At 40.0% G+C, this 20,174-nt stretch overlaps 1 long non-coding RNA gene across 2 annotated transcripts; it reads right to left on the bottom strand.

Moving 5' to 3' along the window:
• Positions 1-785: 785 nt before the first annotated feature.
• Positions 786-16,192, bottom strand: LOC105475046 (uncharacterized). 2 transcript variants are annotated; one of them, XR_011624871.1, is made up of 3 exons: positions 16,053-16,192; positions 3,804-3,891; positions 786-2,969 (listed from the first exon to the last, which is right to left on the bottom strand). It is a non-coding gene; the product is annotated as an uncharacterized lncRNA (long non-coding RNA). The 2 variants fall into 2 exon arrangements; XR_011624870.1 differs by lacking the exons at positions 786-2,969; positions 3,804-3,891 and adding an exon at positions 14,802-14,886 and having other exon boundaries at positions 16,053-16,190.
• Between the last annotated feature and the right edge of the window lie 3,982 nt (positions 16,193-20,174).

Here is a 20,174-nt window from a genome sequence, read left to right as displayed (position 1 = left end):
GCACTATTATGTCTTACATGACATAACTTGATTTACCTTGCCCAAATGAAAATTAATAAGGGTTGTACCTCAAGATGTTAGTAAAAGGTCATTGCTTTATATTTAATTTTTCTAAATTCAATTATTCCGTCTTGGTAAAAACAGACGAAAGGAGGAGTTGGTCAAAGAGAAGGAAACAAATCATTTAAATTGGGTCACAATTCTGGCCTGCCATTTCACTAAATGACCATGAGATGAAAAGCAAGTCTGCTCTTCTCAGATCAGGCTCAGTTCTTGGTGCCTGTCAACATGAAGCTGTTTTAAAATGTGGTCTTTTGGTGTGACATGGTCCCTACAGGCAAACCTGCTATACTACTTAATGTTCAATCAGAGAAATCAACAATTTGTTTTAACATTGAAGGAAAAATTGACAGTGCTGGATATATTGAGAGGTGGGCTGTGGGTCTCCAAAAAGGTCACTTCCAAAGGACTTTCCAGAACTAGTTATGTTTAAATTCATTTTCCTTACTGATTGTCAAATCTAATCACTAAGTAGCAGTATAAGTCCCTTGTATTGAGATATAATACCATTTATATTGTATGCCTGGTGCTAGTATGTTAATTTGTTCAATGCTCATAATAAGCCTATACTTATATTTATACATCTATACTATCCTATGAACTTTTCATTTTAATTGTGAAGGAACTGAGGAACACAGAGATTTGACAACCTGCCAGCATCATACATTTGGTAAGAGTAGAGCTTGGGTTTCAAACCCAGGCCTGGCTCTGAAATCTGAGCTTCTTTAAGACTAGGATATAATTTTATGAATAAATATAGACTTACTTTTTAAAAAGTTTTATTTTTATTTTTATATGGGTGCCCGGGCTTAGGGATTGAGGGGAGCGGGTGCTCAGGGAAGGGGCTAAATATTGACTCTAGCAACCCAAAAATGGATACTTCCAAGCAAAGGAAAAATTTCTTCTCATCTTCTACCAGTCAATATGAAGACACTGAATTCACTATGTAGCCAGAAAGGTAATAAAATATTTGAAGACTGAAAAAAAAAGTATAGAATGGACAGATCACTGCTGCTGAGAAAAATGAGAAGCTCTTAAAGGCCACAGGCAAAGCTTCATTGGCCTCCTCAGGGGCCCAGAGGTAACCTTACTCCTTTCTGGGAATTAATGGTTTGCGTATTCTTCATTGTCCATGTCCTTCCCCACCTAGACTGTGAACATCTCAATGGGTAGAACTCTGCTGTCTTAATCATACTAGAATCTAAAGTGCTTAGTACAGTGCCTGGTACATAATAAATGCTTTCAAATGTGTTGAATGAAATACTAAATGAATGAAAAAGATAATAAAATTGTAATTCATATGGTGACAGGATTTTTGTTCTTCTTTCTCTCTCTCTAATAGAGCATACATTATTCAGTAACCTTGAGGCTGATGCTTTCCACTCTTACAAGCCCCAGGTAATTATGCTGTCCTGAAAACACCCATTAAGGCCGTTATGCAAAATCCTCAGATGTTTATCTCTAGGGGCTGTAAGTGACCTAAGGCAATTTTTGGAAGCAGTGATAGTGCCATTAAAACTAGTAGAAAGTGGTCACTATCTTTTATGTATGTGATAAGCTTACTGTCTTTATTGTCACCTTCATAATAAGGGAAAACATTTTACTTTATTTATTTATTTTCTGAAGGGTGGACAATGAATTGGTAAGAGAGAGGCTAAATCCTTTGCTGACTTCTAATGATGAGCAAAAAAAGACAGTTCGAGTTCAAGGGTGTTTTCTCTGAGACAGAGTTTTTCACCTCAGGGCAATCGATGCTTCTTTGTGAAACCAAACCTGCTAATTGGTATCCTCCTCTGACAATGCCTACATTGGGTCCCTGGAACCCAATAAGTGTCTAGGGCCCCTGGCTATCTAGCAATCATGGGAACAAGAGGGGAATAAATTATCATTAAAGACTCATTGTTCTCCACAGCTGGGAGTTTGGGCATTTAAAAGCGTCAAAATGTGCTAGGTCATTTAATAATTTACTTCCTGAAGTAGATTCTAATTCTAATTGAAATGTATGTTTTACTTAGCACTAGGTGGGAAATGTAGAACCACACTTTTGAAGGGATCTCTTTGAAAGCTGCTTGCTTTGGTTTTATTGAATAGCTTTGCCTTCAGCTTTGCAACTTTGTATTCTAGTTTATATAGTCTTTATAAAGATAACTATTCTTGTAAATCTGGCATAGGTTTAGTTTTTTTCCCTAGGCTTTGCTCACAGAATTCAGACGCCTGACTCTGGAACAGAAAGTGAACATGCGTGCTTTGCAGATGATTCTGACTTAAACATATGGCTATTATGTTGTACATTTTAAAAATGATATTTAATGCAGCGATTCCTGCTTTCCATATGGTTTGATTTTGTTTTCCCCCTCCCTTCCAATCCCATGCATGTTAGTTCTTCGCCTACTACGTCACAGCCTTGTGGGGATGTGTTCATCAGGGTCAGAGCATGACAACATGTCAGCTTGCACATTGTATATAGCTGGCACTCTTTTAGCTGGAAGCAACACAAGCTAGTTTAAACAATTGGGACAATTATCATCTCACTAAATGGAAAGTTCAGAGTCAGGGCAAACTCCATGTTTAATCAGCAGCCCAGTATGGCCACCAAACCCCTAGGATTTTTCTTTCCATCCTGCTCATTTCAATGTCACGTTCATCCAAAGCCTGGTTCCTCTCATAAATCCCAAGAAGGCTCATGGGTTAATCAGACCTTTATTCTTTCTTGTTTTTGCCAGCAGGAGAGAGAATGATGATCTTCCAACAGGAAAGATCTTTGCTGTCAGTCTAGTTGGGCCATCAGAGGCCTCACACCAAGTGTAGTTGTCAGGGGAATGTGAATTGGGTTCGACCGTCAATGTCCAATATGGTGGCCACTAGCCATACTAAGCCCTTGAAATATGGCTAGTCCAAAATGACATGCACTGTAAGTGAAAAAGATACACTGGATTTTAAAGATGTAATATGAAAAAAATGTAATATAGCTCATTAATAATTTCTATATTGATTATATTGACAATATATTTCAGATAGATTAAATAAAATACATTATTAAAATTGATTTACCTGTTTCTTTTTACTTTTTAAAAAATGTGACTGCTAGAACACTTTAAATTACATATATGGCTTCCCATATTTCTATTGGATGGCGCTAGCTAACTAATCGAGATTCCCTCTGAAGTAGGAGTGAGCTACACACTCGAATGAAATTTAAGGTTTTCTTAGAAAAAGGAAAGGAAGAATCAGTGTTAAGTAAGCAGCCACATGGTCTACTTTGTCTGGAGGACCATTGTTTAAATTTCTCTCTTGTTGTTTTTATTCTAACTTCTAATTGGTGGCTGGAGGATATAAGAAAATCAGTAGTAACATGTGGGTTTCGTTGGGGACCAGGACAGCTTTTTCCAAGCATTCCAAACTATGTACTATGTGGGAATTTTGAGACAGCAGAGATGTCATATATTGTTCTTGATTGCCAAGTAAGTTCACTGGGAACAACGTTGGGTTGAGCTCACAGGCCTGAATCCTTTTCCACTGCTTAACCAATTTTATTTTGTTTCATGTTCAGCATTTATTCTGTTATTAAAGCAATATGTAACAGTGGCACCAAATATGTAAAAATGATTAATACACTGTGGGGCACAGGAGACCTTTCCTGGTGTCAGTTGCTTGTTGCTTTCCACTCTGCAACATTTCTCTTTCTTTTCCTTTTTGTTTCTTGCCTTACACTCACAGGCAGAAGGACTCCTTTTCACACTTACCTTATTGTAGGTAACCTCTGTCTGTTTCACAGCTAATTGTGCAACGAAGAACAAGGATTTCATAGAGTTTGTAGAATAATCGGGAAGCCTGTAGACATTAGTGAAGAAAAATCACGTGAATTCTTAACAAATTGTACATTACTGTCAAGATGGCCAATTGTAAAGCCAAGACTCTTCCTTGAGAAAAGTCTCTCGTCATCAAAGGTGTGTATGCAGGGCAGGACGATATTCTGCTTTAGGTTCAACTCACCCCAGGGCTGGTATTCTCCTTGCACACAGCAGCACAGCCTATACCAGGAGCTGCACTATTGAAATCCTTCTGTGGAGTTACTAAATAGCCACTGCCCAAAACCCCCACATTCCTTTCTTACCACCTTGGCTTTTCTGGCCTCTCCGCCTGAAATCTGGCAGTGAAGATGCAGAAGGGACCTCCAGGGTCATCTTGGTGCTGAAGGGACTTCCAGGACTCTGCCACACTTTTAAACAATGCTTCAACTGCCCAACATTTAAATCTGCCTTACACTAGTGATCAGTTTCCATCTTAACAAAGAGACAAAGGAAAACAAAATATCTGGAATGAAAACTAGGAAGGCGAAGGGCCGAGCGCAGTGGCTCACACCTGTGATCCAGCACTTTGGGAGGTCGAGGTGAGTGGATCATGAGGTCAGGAGTTTGAGACCAGCCTGCCCAACATAGTGAAACCCCGTCTCTACTAAAAATATGAAACTTAGCCAAGTGTGGTAGCGGTCACCTGTAGTCCCAGCTACTCGGGAGGCTGATGCAGGAGAATTGCTTGAACCTAGGAGGTGGAGGTTGTAGTGAGCTGAGATAGTGTCATTGCACTCCAGCCTGGGCAACAAGAGTGAAACTCCATCTCAAAAAAAAAAAAAAAAAAGAAAAAAAAAAAAGAAAAGAAAAGAAAGGAAATAATCTAAGAAGGCAACTTAATGCTTTCTTTGATGATTTCTAATAAAAAACAAAATCATTGTAATTTTTTATTGATACACACCATTTAAAGACTTCTCTTGAAGAGTCATAGTGAAGCAGAAAGAAGACTAGCACTTTGTGATATGATAACTAGATTCCAGTTTTATCCTGACACTGGCCACCTGTGTGAACTTGGTAAGTTTCATCATTTCTGCAAGCCTCACTTCCTCATGAGTAAAAAGCAATAATGCCAGTTCCCACTTCAGAGTTATGAGGGTAAAAATCAAATAAAATATGAAAGCAACCAGCCCTGTTCTTGGCACATCACCAATGCTTGGTAAGCTCTGGTCAAATTAGAATTTGAGAAGCTGGAGAACAACTGCATGAAAGAATTTTTTGTAACTTTGTATTGAAGTAAGACACACAGGCAGAAAATGCAAATTACTGTATTTAATGTAATGAATTCCTGTAGAGAGAACACATGTAACCAGCACCCCCATCAGGAAATTAAACATTATCCATACCCCAGGAGTCCCCTCCTGCCTCCTTTCAGTCACCCATCCCCAAGGAACTTTTCATGCCAAACTGATTGTTTTAATGTGGGAACCGAATATTGCACATGCTCTGATGGGCTTAAGTGCTTAAAAACAAACAAAAAGGGTTCAGGTGAGTTGTTCTCCAGACTGAATGGAGAACCTGCGATAGATTAAGTAGAGGCGCGTTAAAGACAAGCACACTCCTACACTCACACGATCATACGCTGCAAATGTGTAAGGACTTCCTGTTCTGTGAACAATGCCAGGTTAAGGATTATGGCATTTGCAAACGTGCTCCCGCTTCTCCAGGATTTTTTTTTTTTTTTTGAGAAGTCTCACTCTGTCACCCAGGCTGGAGTGCACTAGAGTGATCTCAGTTCACTGCAGCCTCCACCTCCCAGGTTCAAGCAATTCTCCTGCCTTAGCCTCCCAAGTACCTGAGATTACAGGTGCATGCCACTGCACTAAGCTAATTTTAGTAGAGATGAGGTTTTACCATGTTGTACAGGCTGGTCTTGAACTCCTGACCTCAGGTGATCTGCCCAGGAAGGCCCTTGGCCTTCCAAAGTGCTGCGATTACAGGCATGAGCTACTAGTACCTGGCCAGGATTTTTACAAAAGGAGCAGCATAAGCAAAACAGGAAACCACTGTGTCGGGGTCAGCAAGCCTGGTTTCTCCTACTCTGCTAGTGAACTGAAGCCTAGGGTTGGGGTAGACCAGAGAAGGCATGAATGCCAGGCAAAGGATGTCTGCAGGCAGTATGGAGTGACTGGATGCTTTTGAGTGCAGGGTGACAAGGCGAAAATATTTTTATTGTGGAGGATGTATCTGGGAAAAGAGGGACTAGCCACAGAAAGTCAGTGAGGAGGCTCTGTGAAACAGTCTAAGCCAATGAAGCCTCAGAATCACCTAGAGAGGCTTAAGCCACAGATTGCTGGGATCCTTCCCCAGGGTTGCTGCTTTAGAGGGTCTAGTTAATCTGAGAATTTATATTTTGTTTCCAGGTAATACACTTTGAGAATCACAGTTCTGAGCCAAAAGTTCTCAACACTCACAATACATTAGACTCATCTAGAGAGTGTTTTACAAACATCCATGCCCACGTCTCACCTCCAAAAAAAGCCTAGGGTTTAATTAGTCTGGGGTAAAGCCTGGGCATTGACATTTTCTAAGAATGATTCTATAGCATCACCAATTTTGGGAACCACTTATCTAGACAGGGATTCTGGAATGTGGCTCCTTATCAGAATTACCCAGGGAGCATAATAAATAGATTCCTGGGCGCCACCCCAGATAAAGGACATGTAGAGTGGAGCCCTGGCATTCCTATGCTTGATCTTCACAGACTGGTCACGCTGATACAGATGGTTCCCACACTGGCTTTTGGGAACTGCTGGTCTGGAAAGGCAAATGAGGACACAAACCCTAAAAACAAAGTATGAGGAATGGCAATAAATGAGAGCTCCTAGGATTTTCTGACTGTTTAGATGGGCAGACCATGGAAGGAATTGAAGCCCAGAGGGTGGGAAATCTATCTACGGGTCACAAGAAAGCCTTGTGTGGCCGTCAAGGTGTGGTCATAGAAGACTGCTGGTCGCACAAAGAGCCACAACTTGAATCAGTTATCTTCCTGCCAACAGCCTGACATATCCAGACACCCCATCTTATCAAACCCTGACAATTAGTGGGTGCTAATTCATGCTGACTAAGCCCTAGGAGGTTCAAGTCTCTAACATAGCATGCAACTGTTAATTTTCACTGAGAAACAATAACAACCAAGGTAGCCAAACACTTGTATTCTTCCCATGGGTAAATTACACAGAAAGCCAAATTGTCATCAGAAAGTTGCTGGGTAGAGATGGAATCAGAGCAGAGAGGAGTTAATTGCATGATTCAAATGTTTAGGGGCATCAGGTTGTGATAGCTGGGTGCCTCCTTCTCTACAAGTAAATATTTGGAGGAGTCTGAAAAGACACAGCCTCTAATGGACAGTTCCTAATGGCCACAGCCAGTATTTGCCCCAGTGACTCGGCTGGGTTTATGCTCCACCATCCGCAGGCTAATTAATTCATTAAGTCTTTAGATATATGAATATCCTCAATCAAATGAGTCTCATCTTGCTCACTCTTGAGTCCCTGTGTTTCTTAGGGTGATTTTGCATATCTCTCACCTGAACGATGATGTAGTTTACAGTGTAGTTCTAAGAGGATAATTCCATTTTCCTTAATACTACACTTCGGGAGTGGTAGTATTAGGGAAAAATACCGTTGCCACATAGAGTTCAATTTCACTATTTTAGCAACGATTAGTCTTATTTTATGCGGCAGAATTAGAGGCTAATATTTTAATTATTTTTATGTTTCTTCAAAGCATAGTATACTGTCATGGTTAAAAGAGACCTAGTTAACCCTGAGCATATGAAGCCTTTATGCTCAGATCATGAGGTCACAAAACTGGGTTACTTCTCACCTACTATGAGCTTCCTCGAAAAGCAGGCAGGCAACTGTAGTTAGAAAACAAAGAATTCAGTTCAGTAAGTGTGCCTGGCAACCTAAACCTGCAAAGTGATGGCAAACGTCCCAACCCTATTTTAGCTTTACAATTATGTTGATGATGAAACAGGCTCTTTGTGAGAGCCAAAAGTAGAACAAAGCATTTGTATCATGCTTGATAAAGATAACAAGAGAAATAAATCCAAACCATAGCATTTAGTTGGCTTCTTGAGGAGAGAGAAGGAGTGGGAGTGATGAGATGTGGACTCCCCAAGTGCACATTTGTTGCTTAGTGACATGAGGAGCAGCTCTTTAGCAGGAGGGGGAAGAAGATGCAGGTGGGGAATCCTTGAATCTGCTTTCTATAGAAGCAGACAGGATGTGTCTTCTCCGACCCCTTGATACTCTTCTATTTATGTCAGGCCTTCTGGGTGACTGTGCTCAGATTCTTATTTAAATCCAATTAAATCTGGGACTTGAGTAAACACAGATGTATATCATGCAGAAGATAGTAGTAAAGGATTCTGCATATAGGCCAGAGCAGCTGTATCTTTTCTGCTATTTAAGGTTTGGGTTTTTTCTTAGTATCTTGGAAAGAAAAAGTGACAGTAAATATTGGCGGTTTTAATTTTATACAAAACCAGAGTCTCTCCTTTTTCTAGCCTTTCCCCTTGGCCTAGGCCAGATTGACTTTATTAAAACAATCTGATCAGGCCCCTCTCCTTCCCGTGGCTCCCCACTGTCCACAGAAAAACGTTCATTCCCAAGGGGACCTCAGACTTCCTGCATGACGGGTTCCCCCTTGGCTGCATAGCCTAACATCCTGCCACTTTTCTCCTCGCATAGAATATTCCATCCAATGCAGACTTTCAGGGTGTCCCCAGTTCAGAGCTCTTTCACTTCTGTACACTTCATCTACCTCCTTTACCTTGCCTGAAAGTGAGAATTACAGAGTCTGGAGCAAAACTGCCACCCGTTATGGCTCTGCATCTTCATTAAGTGGTGTGGCCTTAGGCAAATTACTTAACCTCTCAGTGCCTCAGTTTCCTCCTGTCCAGTAAAAGGATAGTAGTGGCTAACCTAGGCTCACAAGGTTGTTGGCCTTAAATGCATTAATGCATAAAAAATGCAGAGCAGTGCCTGGCACATAGGAAATAGTTAATATTTTTAACTTCTACATATGCTACAAGACTAAGCCTAAACATTATTTTCTGTGGGAAGTCTTACACTGTCAGATGTAAGATAATTCTCAACCAAGGGTGATTTTGCACCACCACCCTCCCGAGGATTTTTGGCAATGTCTGGAGACATTTTTGGTCATCTCAAACAGTGGAATGCTACCAGTAGAGGCCAGGAATGCTGGTAAAAAAAATTAAAAATCTACTTTGCACAGGACAGCTGTTCCACAGCAAGGAGTCATCAGGTCCAAAGTGTCAACAGTGCCAAAGTTGAGAAATTCTGACAAAAGGCACACTATGACATTTCTTAATATTCAGTCTATTAATATTTGTTCTTATGTCTTTATTGAAGACAACAAAACATAGCAATAATACCTAAGCTTTATAAACTATATCTCAGTGACTCATGTTGAATTGTAGCTTTTCAACTTGCCATTCTGGCTATCTTAGTCAGCCAGCTGTTAGTATTGAGCCAGGTGTCATTCTATGCACTTTGCCTTTATTAATTCATTTAACCCTAACAACAACTCTATAAGGTAAGTGCTTTATTACCCTTATTTTACAGACGAGGAAGCTAACGCAAAGTGACAAAGTAGGGTTTGAACTCAGTCTTGCTCCAGAAATTATGCAGAGTTGGTTAAGACTGAGTCCCCCACTAGAAGTCATCTTCCTGTCTTAAATGATTTATAATGGTTGTTTTATTTTCCTTTTATTGTCATCTTTGGCAGAGAAATTGACTCTGGCTTATTCAGTCTTCTTAACAGAGGACCTACTGATTTTGAGATGTTAGGCTGATTAGAGAGGAAAATAACAGCAACACAAAAAGGGGAATAAGAAAATAAACCTCTGAAGAATTTGATGCTTGAGTCTAGTGATGTATGTAAAAGCACTTTGCAAGTTGTAAGGCAGTGGTTTTCAAACTATGATGTATTCAAACTATGATGTATTCCACAACTACCAGGAGAGTTTGTTAAAAATGCCGACTTCCCAGTGTCACCCTCAGAGATTCTGATTGCATGAATCTGGGGCCTTGCCCAGGAATCTGCCTTTTTAACAAGCTCCCAGGTGACCTTGATGCAGGTGGTCCAGTTGCTCACCTTGGAAACATGCTGTACATATGGGGCTTAGAAGCGAGAGCTAGCAAATCCCAGAAGAATACTTGAGTTTTTGCCTGTAGAATAATTCAAACCACCTGAGTGGTAGCTTATTAGTGCTTTTCTGGTTCCCCGGTAACTCACTAGCTTTAGGCCAAGGAGCTTGATTGAGAGGGTATTGACGGGGAGGAAGGAGAGGAAAAGAAAGGAATAGGGCCAATTAAAACCACCTTCCCACTGAGGTGATTGTTTCTCTGTGGACAATGAAGGAGCTGTGGAGCACCTTCTTCCTTCAGTGTCTCCCTAATTGGCTGTTGTGACTATCATTCTGCCCTGAGGGAGGTTAATAGAAACAAGAGAGAGAAGAAAAGGATGCCAAGTAACTTAGAGCAGGAACAAAAAAGGAGCTGGCGCTCATTTCCACCAGGACAGAGAGAAGCCCTGATTGGTCTCTTTCCCTAAGGTCCTCTTTCATACATCTCTACGACCTTTCCCCTCCTTTTTTCTTTTCTCCCTCAGAGGGACCAATAAGCATGGGTTGTCTGGACAAGCAGTGCTTTATTAATGATCCAGGGAAAATTCTGATGACCCAGAATTCTGCCATAAAGTGATATCTTGTTATTGCAAAGTGATCGTGTTCTTAACCTTCTTGCTGAACCACGTTTTTTTTTGGCAGGGGGGTGGGATGAACAACAGCCAGAGGCTCTTTTATTCTGAGCATCTTTCCAAGAGATCAGTTGAGTTATTTGGATTTTCATACTGGACCGTTACATGACATGCATTAACAACGTATGCTATAAACAACTTACCTTTCACTGAGCTAAGTAATTTAAAGTAATTTTAGCAATATCATATGGCATCGTGATTAAGATTTCCTGGCTTCAATCCTGGCTCTGCAAATCACTAACTGTGTGTCCTCGAAGGTGACTTTACATCTCTAAGCTGCAGGTTCCAATCTGTAAAACTGAGATAATAATAGGACCTCCCTCCCAACATACAAACACACATACAACAGCGAATTGTTATGACCACCAAATGAGACAATACATGTAAAATACAGTGCCTCACCCACAGTAAGCCCACGATAATGTCGGCCTCCATGTTCTTTACTTTTCTGAATTATTGTTTGATATTTCTAACCTAATAACTGCTGAATTGCTGGACAAAAAAAAAAAAAAAAAAAAAAACCAAGAAAAAAAGGAACGTTTTTTAAAAGTGTTTCCTCTCTATTAGCATTGAACTTCAAATGCTCATAGCACACTGTAAGCAGAGCAACAGATGGATTCTATCCAACGGGAAGGACACACAACTTAGGAAGCAAACAGACATAGGAGAGCAAGATAAATCACTTAGTTGCTTACCACACACATTGTGAGACACTGAATGTGTATTAGAAGTTTCTTACCAATAGTTGGGCCTCCATTTCTTGAATGGTTTTATATTTCCAGACTGCAAACAAATGATTGTATGTGTGAAAAAAATATGGAATAGGCAGGAGGACAAATTCAAGTGAACCAGAATACCAGGGGCTCTGGTGTTCTCTTGGAGCTCTCTGCACCGGGTAAATCCTCTGAGTGTAGGCTTGCTGACAGCGGTCTCATTCACACGCAGGTTCCTCCCGGGTATAGCTCCGAGAGCAACAGCCCCCAGTCAGTGCAGGGTTACTAAGCAACTATACTCCCACGGAGGTATGAAATAAGAGAAAGTCTTGATTTTAAAAACAAAAGAAAGCCAAAACGCCCTGGTAAGCAGAGCTAATAATATAACCTGCTCTTCTCCTTTGAGTATACTAACCCTCAAGCTAGTTTACCTTTACCAGCGTATCACAACCACATGGAAATCAAATTAGAAAGCATGCGGCAATTGTATAAGGTAACTTCAAGCAATGTTTTAAATTACTGCTAATAAATTTCGTGTTAAAATGGCACCTCATATAGTGAACCCTTTTGTGTGTATCATCTCTCAACTGGGCACCTCAATGGAGGGTGATTGTCATTTGAATAATGGTTTTAGCAACTAAGTCAATGTTTAGTTTTAGACTTAATTTTTTTATTGTTTTTGTATTATCTAAGTTATACATTATTATGACAAAAATTATTTTTTTATTTTATTTTATTTTATTTTTTTGAGACGGAGTCTCGCTCTGCCGCCCAGGCTGGAGTGCAGTGGCCGGATCTCAGCTCACTGCAAGCTCCGCCTCCCGGGTTCACGCCATTCTCCTGCCTCAGCCTCCGGAGTAGCTGGGACTACAGGCGCCCGCCACCTCGCCCGGCTAGTTTTTTTTTTTTGTATTTTTTAGTAGAGACGGGGTTTCACCGTGTTAGCCAGGATGGTCTCGATCTCCTGACCTCGTGATCCGCCCATCTCGGCCTCCCACAGTGCTGGGATTACAGGCTTGAGCCACCGCGCCCGGCCAAAAATTATTATTTTTGAAGTAGCTAGTACAAAGATGATGACCGGTAATCATTGACTGGATCTTTAGAGTTTAAGGATTACAAATAGATCTGTACATGTTTACATGTTCCCTACATATCCCCTTAGGATGACACAGGGAAACACTTCCTTGTTTTGATTCTTACTTTGATTAACATTTGCTAAGCACTCAATTTGTGCGAGCACTATGTGAGACACTGGAGTTGAAGAGGGAGAAGGAAGAAGATGTACAAAGAGACAATGCAAGGTCCAATCATTCAAAGAAGTGTTGTATAGTTTTAATGAAGGAGATAAAATTGTACACAGATACTACAGAAGGCAATGAAAGGAGGAATTAGGATACTCTGAATGATGTAATAATTATAGAAATCACTAGCTTTAAATTGCCAAATTAGAACATTACAGTTCTAATCTGCTGGGATAGGGCAGGAGAGCAGTACAGAGGGAATGTTAAAGAATCAGAGCTCTCAAATAGAAATGAAGCTGGATCTGACAGCTTTCTATACCTTCCAGCCTTTTCAATATCACGGTGTGTGTGCATAGATAGATAGATGATAGATAGATAGATAGATAGATAGATAGATAGATAGATAGATAGATAGAATTTTATTTTTACAATGCATCAAGGAATAAAGGATTTGTGTTAGAGGAAAACAAGCCACCAGCGACCTAGGCCTTGTCCAGCTGCTTCCAAGGTTAACAAGACTGGTGTCCCTGAGGCCCGCCATACCCATTGAGAAACTCTGCGTATTTGAGACATGCTCCTTACATGGATTTGCCCACTAGAGAGTCAGAATCTCAAATATAATATGAAGGAATGTTGGCCCAGCACAGTTGATGTGGATGTGTGATGTGCCATGGTTAGCAAGGCAATCTGAGTCGGGATGGAACTCCAGCCTGAACACCCACTAGCTTCCATCACCTTGGCAAGTTAGCTCACTCCTCTAAGCTTCATGGAAATGTCACTAATAAAATGGAATGCCCTGCTGAGCCATGTTGGAGCCTGAAACAAAAGGAAGACTGCGTGTTCCTATATACCTTATCAAAATAGCCCCTTTATTGTGAATCAAACGAATAGTTAATTGAAGTTTTCAGGGGCAAATTATGACTTCTGTTTAAAGCTCTGCATTGCCCAATCTGTTTGCATGACATTATCAACCCTAATAAACCGGCTGGTGGGGCATGCTGTTGATTGGAAATGACTGTTCCTGTTGCACAATAATACAGAGTTGTAGAACAAAACAGCCTGCTTTTATTTAAAATTATGATGGTGTTTATGCTTAGTGAATGCTTGGCATTAATTTTTTTAAAATATTACATTACAATATTATTTACACTGAGTGCTGAGTTTTTTGGTTCCCCATTAAATGTTGCTTGCCCCTGTGGTGAATGCCTCACTCTCCTCACCCTAATTGGGATTCCAAAAAATGTACTTTGAAGGACCACTATAACTACAAATAAAGACTATAAAATATCTTTATAAAATCTGTACTTAAAAGCAATAGTCATTGCTATCTGATTTTATAATACCTAACAGATTCCTTAGCTATTACTGAATGTGTTTTCTGAGAGTCCCTGAAAAAGCAGTGTGAATGAGAACAATACGCAGTTTATTCAACATGCTGAAAAGATACACAGTGAGTTCTGAAATCTGCCTCCGATCTGGTCACCAAGGAAATGTTGATGACCCTTAACCAGAATATACAAGGGAAAGGTGCTGGCCCAGCTGGGATTTCTCTTCTTCCAAGTTCTGGGAACCCTCTTGTGTATCCAAGACAATCTGCTCTCTCATGTCCCCTCTGTCGCTTTAGACTCCCAACAATGACACTCAGATAGCTTTTAGTCTTTGCTTGTACCAAAAATGCTTGAAGTACTGAGTTTACCAATAGATTTCCATACACAACTCCGACTCCCTCCTTTAGGTTCAGCAAAATGCTAAAGGACAGCTTGACTAATTGTACCATCATTCCTTCTGTCTTCCTCATAGGTAACTCTTCTTTCTGGGCCAATATTGATTCTCTGTGGACAGACATGAGGATTTTAAATTCCCCTTTTGGCAGGAAGAATAAGTTCCTGCCAGGAGTATGACCCCATGTGTTTCCCTGTTAGCAGGTTCGCAGTGGTGGCTTCTTTCCTCAGCAGCAGCAGCAGCTGGAAAGCATTCCTGTTGAACCACTTCACGCCCAGTACTGGGAGAGCTACGGAAAATAAACTAACATGAAACATCATCTGCCTTTGCCTCTGAGAATGATACCCCAGGGCAAGTTGATGGCAAACACAATAAAGTCACCAATGTGCAGTTGCATTAAACAAATACGGAAAAATTAGCACATTGACTATTTCTAATTATCTCCATTTATTCTGTAATGTGGTGTCTAGAGGAAATGGTTCTGTGGTAAATCTGCAAGATGTTGCTTTCAGCCTAGGAAGACAAATAAATAGGTACTACTTTAGCTTTTCATTCTCTTGGTCGTTCACAGAGTGAAAAAAAAAAAAAAAGAAAAACCCCAACTACTTTAAAAATTGAAAAAAATATTACCCATCAAAAGAGAAAGTGCTTACAAAAGGAAAGACTTGACAAAAAGTAATATGTAGACACAGCACCAGGCTTCTCACTTCTGATGAATTTGCAGTCTAAATACTAAAATATGCTGTTTCCCATTTCACCTTGTTTCCACAGAGACCAGGGCTGACAAAGAGCCCGTCACCAACAGTTACCGCCCTTTGTCTGCCCTGGTTGCTGAAGGCTGCATGAGCAGAGAATGAGCAAATGTGGGATAAATGTAAGCTGCTGATTTCATTCACACTTGGAACCTTATCTGTCTCCCATCTGAGTCACTAAGGAGCTCTCAGATTTGCCTCAATCTGACTTATTTTATGCTCTGGCTTTTCTTCCATCTACCTTTTCTTCTTTGTGTGTAATAAAAATAACACAATAACACATGGAAAGATAGAAAGCAAAAAGTTAAGAATCACTGATAATTTTCAAAAAAAATTTTAAATCATCAAAAAATAAATACAAATAATATTTGGAGATAGTTTCTTCCAGATTTTTCCCTGGCTCCTTCTCCTTATGTATGTATTCTCTATGTTCTTTCCCACTTATCTGAAATACCACTGAGGAAGTGAAATCCCAAGTATCCTTAGGTCTGTTTCTAGACTCAGTTTCAGTGACTTTTTTTTTTTCCATATTAACTTGCAGAGTTCTGAGAGGTCATTAGATCCTTTGTAATGTGACTTCAGAGGAATTAGGGGAGAAGATCAGTCTGCTATGAGCACAAGGACTAGGTCTCCCAGCCTTCCTTTTACCAGATCAGCTTTTATTTTTTAAAAAACTTTGGACTTCTGTGTGAGATTTTGTTTGAATAAAGGGTTTTGTGGCAAAAGCAAAATAAAATGAAAATGTCACATATTCTGTTCCATTTTTCTGTAGGGTACATGAAATTTTGATGTTATGCTTTTGTAGCAGCTATTCGAATGTGTCAATATTGATATTACTGTTTTCTAGTGACTATGCTTCCATACAGACTAAAGAGCAATGATACATATAAATCATACGTGAGTATTATGTAAAATAGATTCCCTCACCTACTTCCTGAGTCAACTCTGGCCATGGTCACCCTCTTCTGATGTCCCCTATAATGCCTTCATCCATTCCAGGGAGAGAACAGAGTTCTCACAAGGCCTAGGCTCATCCCTGGCTGCTCTCAAATCACTAGTGATGGGAAATCCAGCTGTACTCCCTAACACCAGAGAAATCCACAGTGGCTGATCCCAACTTGCTGCCTAGAGACTGACTGCCCACATGCTGCACTATTCTTGTCATAGTAACTTCCATATGCAAAATACGGAACTTCTGTGGCCCAATTGCTCCATGTCTGTCTTTGCCACCACCCTACTGCTGGATCCTTCTCCCTCACATTCCCCATACTCACTAACGAAGCTCTTTATGCCTCTCCACACTCATTTTCTGCTCCAACAGTAATCATTTTCCAGGATTACTGAAAGAGAAGGACTATTCTTTCTGGATTGGTAAAATATCCACTCTATAAACCAGCATGTGGCCTTCCCTCATGACCCAAGCAAGAAAATAATGAAAAAAGTTTTACACTGGCCTAACCTATTAGCTATATATATGTAATATGCTTTATCTATCCTACCCATGAATACTTCATCAGAGAAGCCAAGGAAGCAAAGAAATCTGCTCATCTTCTAAGAGTTTGACTCACGTACATATTAAATGGTCTGGCCCTCAATACTGTGATTTCTCTCTTGATGTGGCTATGTTCTTGTTCATTTACATTCAATTAGTAAATGATTTGACTGTTTACTAATGGCATTTACTGAAGATCTAAAAGATATACACTTCTGTTTTTATGGAATTTCTCATTATTCTAAATCTAGTTGAATGAACGCAAAGTAGGTACAATGGGACAGTAGACATGGGAATGGGGGGATATTCAGGCCGCATACAGATCATGGCCATTTATTCAATACTTTCAATGATTATGTTAATTATATTTGATTTATAATCACAGTTGATAAGGATAAAATATATTATTGGAGGCTAAGTTATTATAGGCTTTTGAAATAGTTTACTGAGTTAATATGACTGTAAAATTGATATATTTTTAATTTTAAAATGCCAACAGTGTAAAAGTTTTTCCTCATTGGTATAAGGGTTAAAGATAGAATAAGGGTCAAGAATGTTTTCAATAGAACATTTTTTGGTAATAAAATATGCATTTTATACTAGAGCAGGGTCCTTTTGGTGTGATTATGTAAAAATATCTCAGATTGGAGGTCTACACCAAAATCACAGAGTTTTGACTGCTGTAGTTATATAAAACAATTTAATATCTAGCAGGGCAAAGCCATACTATAAAATAATTCCTCTTATTTTTTCTTTAGGATTTTATTGGTGGATCTTACTTGCTTATTCTTCCAGATATACTTTAGAATCATTTGGTCAAGAAATGAATTAAACTTTGACTTTACAGAAAGAGTATTTTGGGCAGCTAAGAGAAATTACAATACCTGTAGGCATGATCTTTAAACGCAATTCTATTAAATGCTTTCAACATTCTGCTTCAGTGAGGATCACCAGAAGCTCTGTTGACCTTTAATGCCTAACATTTGTCCTCGTGGTAAATTAGAACTGGTGAACACAATTGGTGGTTCTTTCTATTTTCACACTCTGTTTTTTCCAGAATGTCTGGGAGGTGTGAGCAGGTCATCCTGATCCATCAGCACCTCATGAAGGTGAGGTGTCATTAGACCCTCAATTGACTGCTGCCCTCTTTATAGGGATCATACGGTATAAGCTGTTGTCAAGGAAAAGCCTAGATGTGGAAAGGAGGAACAAACTTTAAATTACAAGTTGGAAGGTGGGCTATGAAAGACTAATTTTGGTCTTCCTGCTGGTTATTCTTTATCCTTTTAGAAAATATATTCAAACATATGTGTACATGCAGTTTCTGGATGGCATCACAAACTTACCACCTGTTCACTTGCCTCTTTGCCTTTGTCTTATGTTGTTGTAGGTGGCCATGAACAGGAACACACTCAAGTTACCTTAAGGTTATGGAATTTTATTTTAAAGAGTCCTGGTGAAATGAGGAATCATCAGCTCTTTCAGGTTCCAAGAAAATGAGAACCTTGTAGTTGTAGTTAAATATAAGGATGCCCATTGAAATAAGAATGACAGAAAATAATGAAAGAGTTTTATACTGATATATATGTATTACATATTTGAAGTGTGGGTTATCTGTCCTACCTATAAAAACTTTCTCACATAAGCAAAAAAACAAAAATCCTGGGCATTTTCTGAAAATATACAAATGACAATTTGCATATTACATGGTCCACCTCCTGAATACTTTGATTTCCCTCTTGACTTTACCATGGCCTTATTCATTTACATTCGACTAATACATTGTTTGACAGTTTAATAGAGCTGCTCACTCAGGCTTCAAGGAACTAGAACAGGATTTAAAGTGGCATCAGAACACAATGCCTCCACTCTAATATGCTTAGTAGTGATTCAAGTTATCTGCTTGTACTTCTTCTGAGACTATTGACCCCTTCAGAAAGTTCCCTCTACTCTTATCTACTTCCCTTTTGGGCTTCTTCTTACTCATGGCAAGTGACTGCATCAACACCTTCTTTCTCTCTGTCTCTCATCCTGTGCAACTCCACCCTGCCAAATCTTTCTGGATGTCTGGCCTTCAAACTCACCCGGAGAGAGAATCTGATTAGTTCAGCCAGTCACCATCCTTACTGAAAAGTTTTGGTCGTGGCCTTTAAATGGGTTATCTTTGTTTGTATCAGGCATCAGTCCCTAGTCCAATTAACTGTGGCTGGGGTAGGGTTACGTGGCAGAAAACATGAGTATCTGTGTCCAGGGAATCCTACCCCCTGCAGCTGCTTTTCTCAGAAAGACACCATGCACGTGTCAGGCCTTCAGAGTGGAGTGGCCTGTTTAGTATCGGAAAATTTTAGATTTTGGTTCCTTATTGAAGACATCAACTCTTGTTCTGCCATAAACATTGGTCTTGACATTGGTCATTGAAATGACAGAACACCACAGAATGCAGCTCAAAGCAGCATGTGTTGGCAGCAGAGATTTCTTGGCCTTAGCCCCTCAAACAGAATCAGTGAGTGACTTCAGCCAGAAAGGTATAGCTGCTGGTATGGTACCTGTTTCCTGTGTTTCCTAAGTCATACCAGCCTGGAGGTGGAACATGAAAATCAGCAGCCAAATAATATTTTTCAAGGTCCACCCTCTTGTGCACTGAAATAGCTGCTCTCTCTCCCTTAAAATTTTTACCAGTAGAGCTGTACTTCCCAGAGTTTCTCCGATGTGTGCCGAGAAGTAAGCCTCTCAACTGTCATGGCATTCCTGCATTCTATACCTCCTTTGTCTTGAATCCTTGCAATGAACACCCTGGCTGCAGCTGATGCCAACAGTAGTAGCTGTGTCTCCTGCCAGAAACACCACTGCAGCTGCTTCTGCTGCTGCCACTGCCTTTCAGGCTGAGACTACTCCTACCTGCAGAAAAAGAGGTCACTAGATAAGTATTAAGGGTAACTATGTCCGATGTCAAGAGCACTGACATCCAGTCACAGCTGCAGCAAACTCTGCTTCCATGAAAGTTACTGCTTTCATTGCCAGTTCTGCTGTCACCACCATCAGTGCCTCTCCTGGTGCCTAAGAGCTTGATGCCCCAGAGACATCTAAGGAAAAACAGCTTTTTAAACTTGTTCTTTCATTAAAATTTTACCTTCTACAAGTTCAGTCATAAGTCTACAGAAATTGAGCCAGAGTATAATCTAGGTGAGATTTGGGTTGAAAATTGCCACTCGTCTTCAATATCAGTGCCCTGGCTTCTCTCCCTCCCTGTATTTCTTTGGGATGAGTTCTTTCCCACAAACTTCTTGGTTCCTCATGAGTATCAGAACAGATAGGTCTCAGCCACCCCACAGAGTAGCAAAGTGATTAGCTACTTCAGAGTAGTTAACTCTACCTAATTATGTAATTAATTACTCCATAGTCACCCAGGCTAAAAAAAAAAATAAAAAATCTACAAGTATGTGTTTTAGGAGATTTAAGGATATCCTAATATACATAATTGATATGAAGAAGAATTAAAATTTTATCAACTATACTCTTCAGTCTAAAGAAAGAATACAGAAGGTAGGTGGTCTGTC

Source organism: Macaca nemestrina, chromosome 6, assembly GCF_043159975.1.
Source record: "Macaca nemestrina isolate mMacNem1 chromosome 6, mMacNem.hap1, whole genome shotgun sequence".
Classification (NCBI taxonomy): domain Eukaryota; kingdom Metazoa; phylum Chordata; class Mammalia; order Primates; family Cercopithecidae; genus Macaca; species Macaca nemestrina.
The sequence above is the reverse complement of the archived record's forward strand: the minus strand, read 5'-3'. Positions and strand labels throughout refer to the sequence as shown.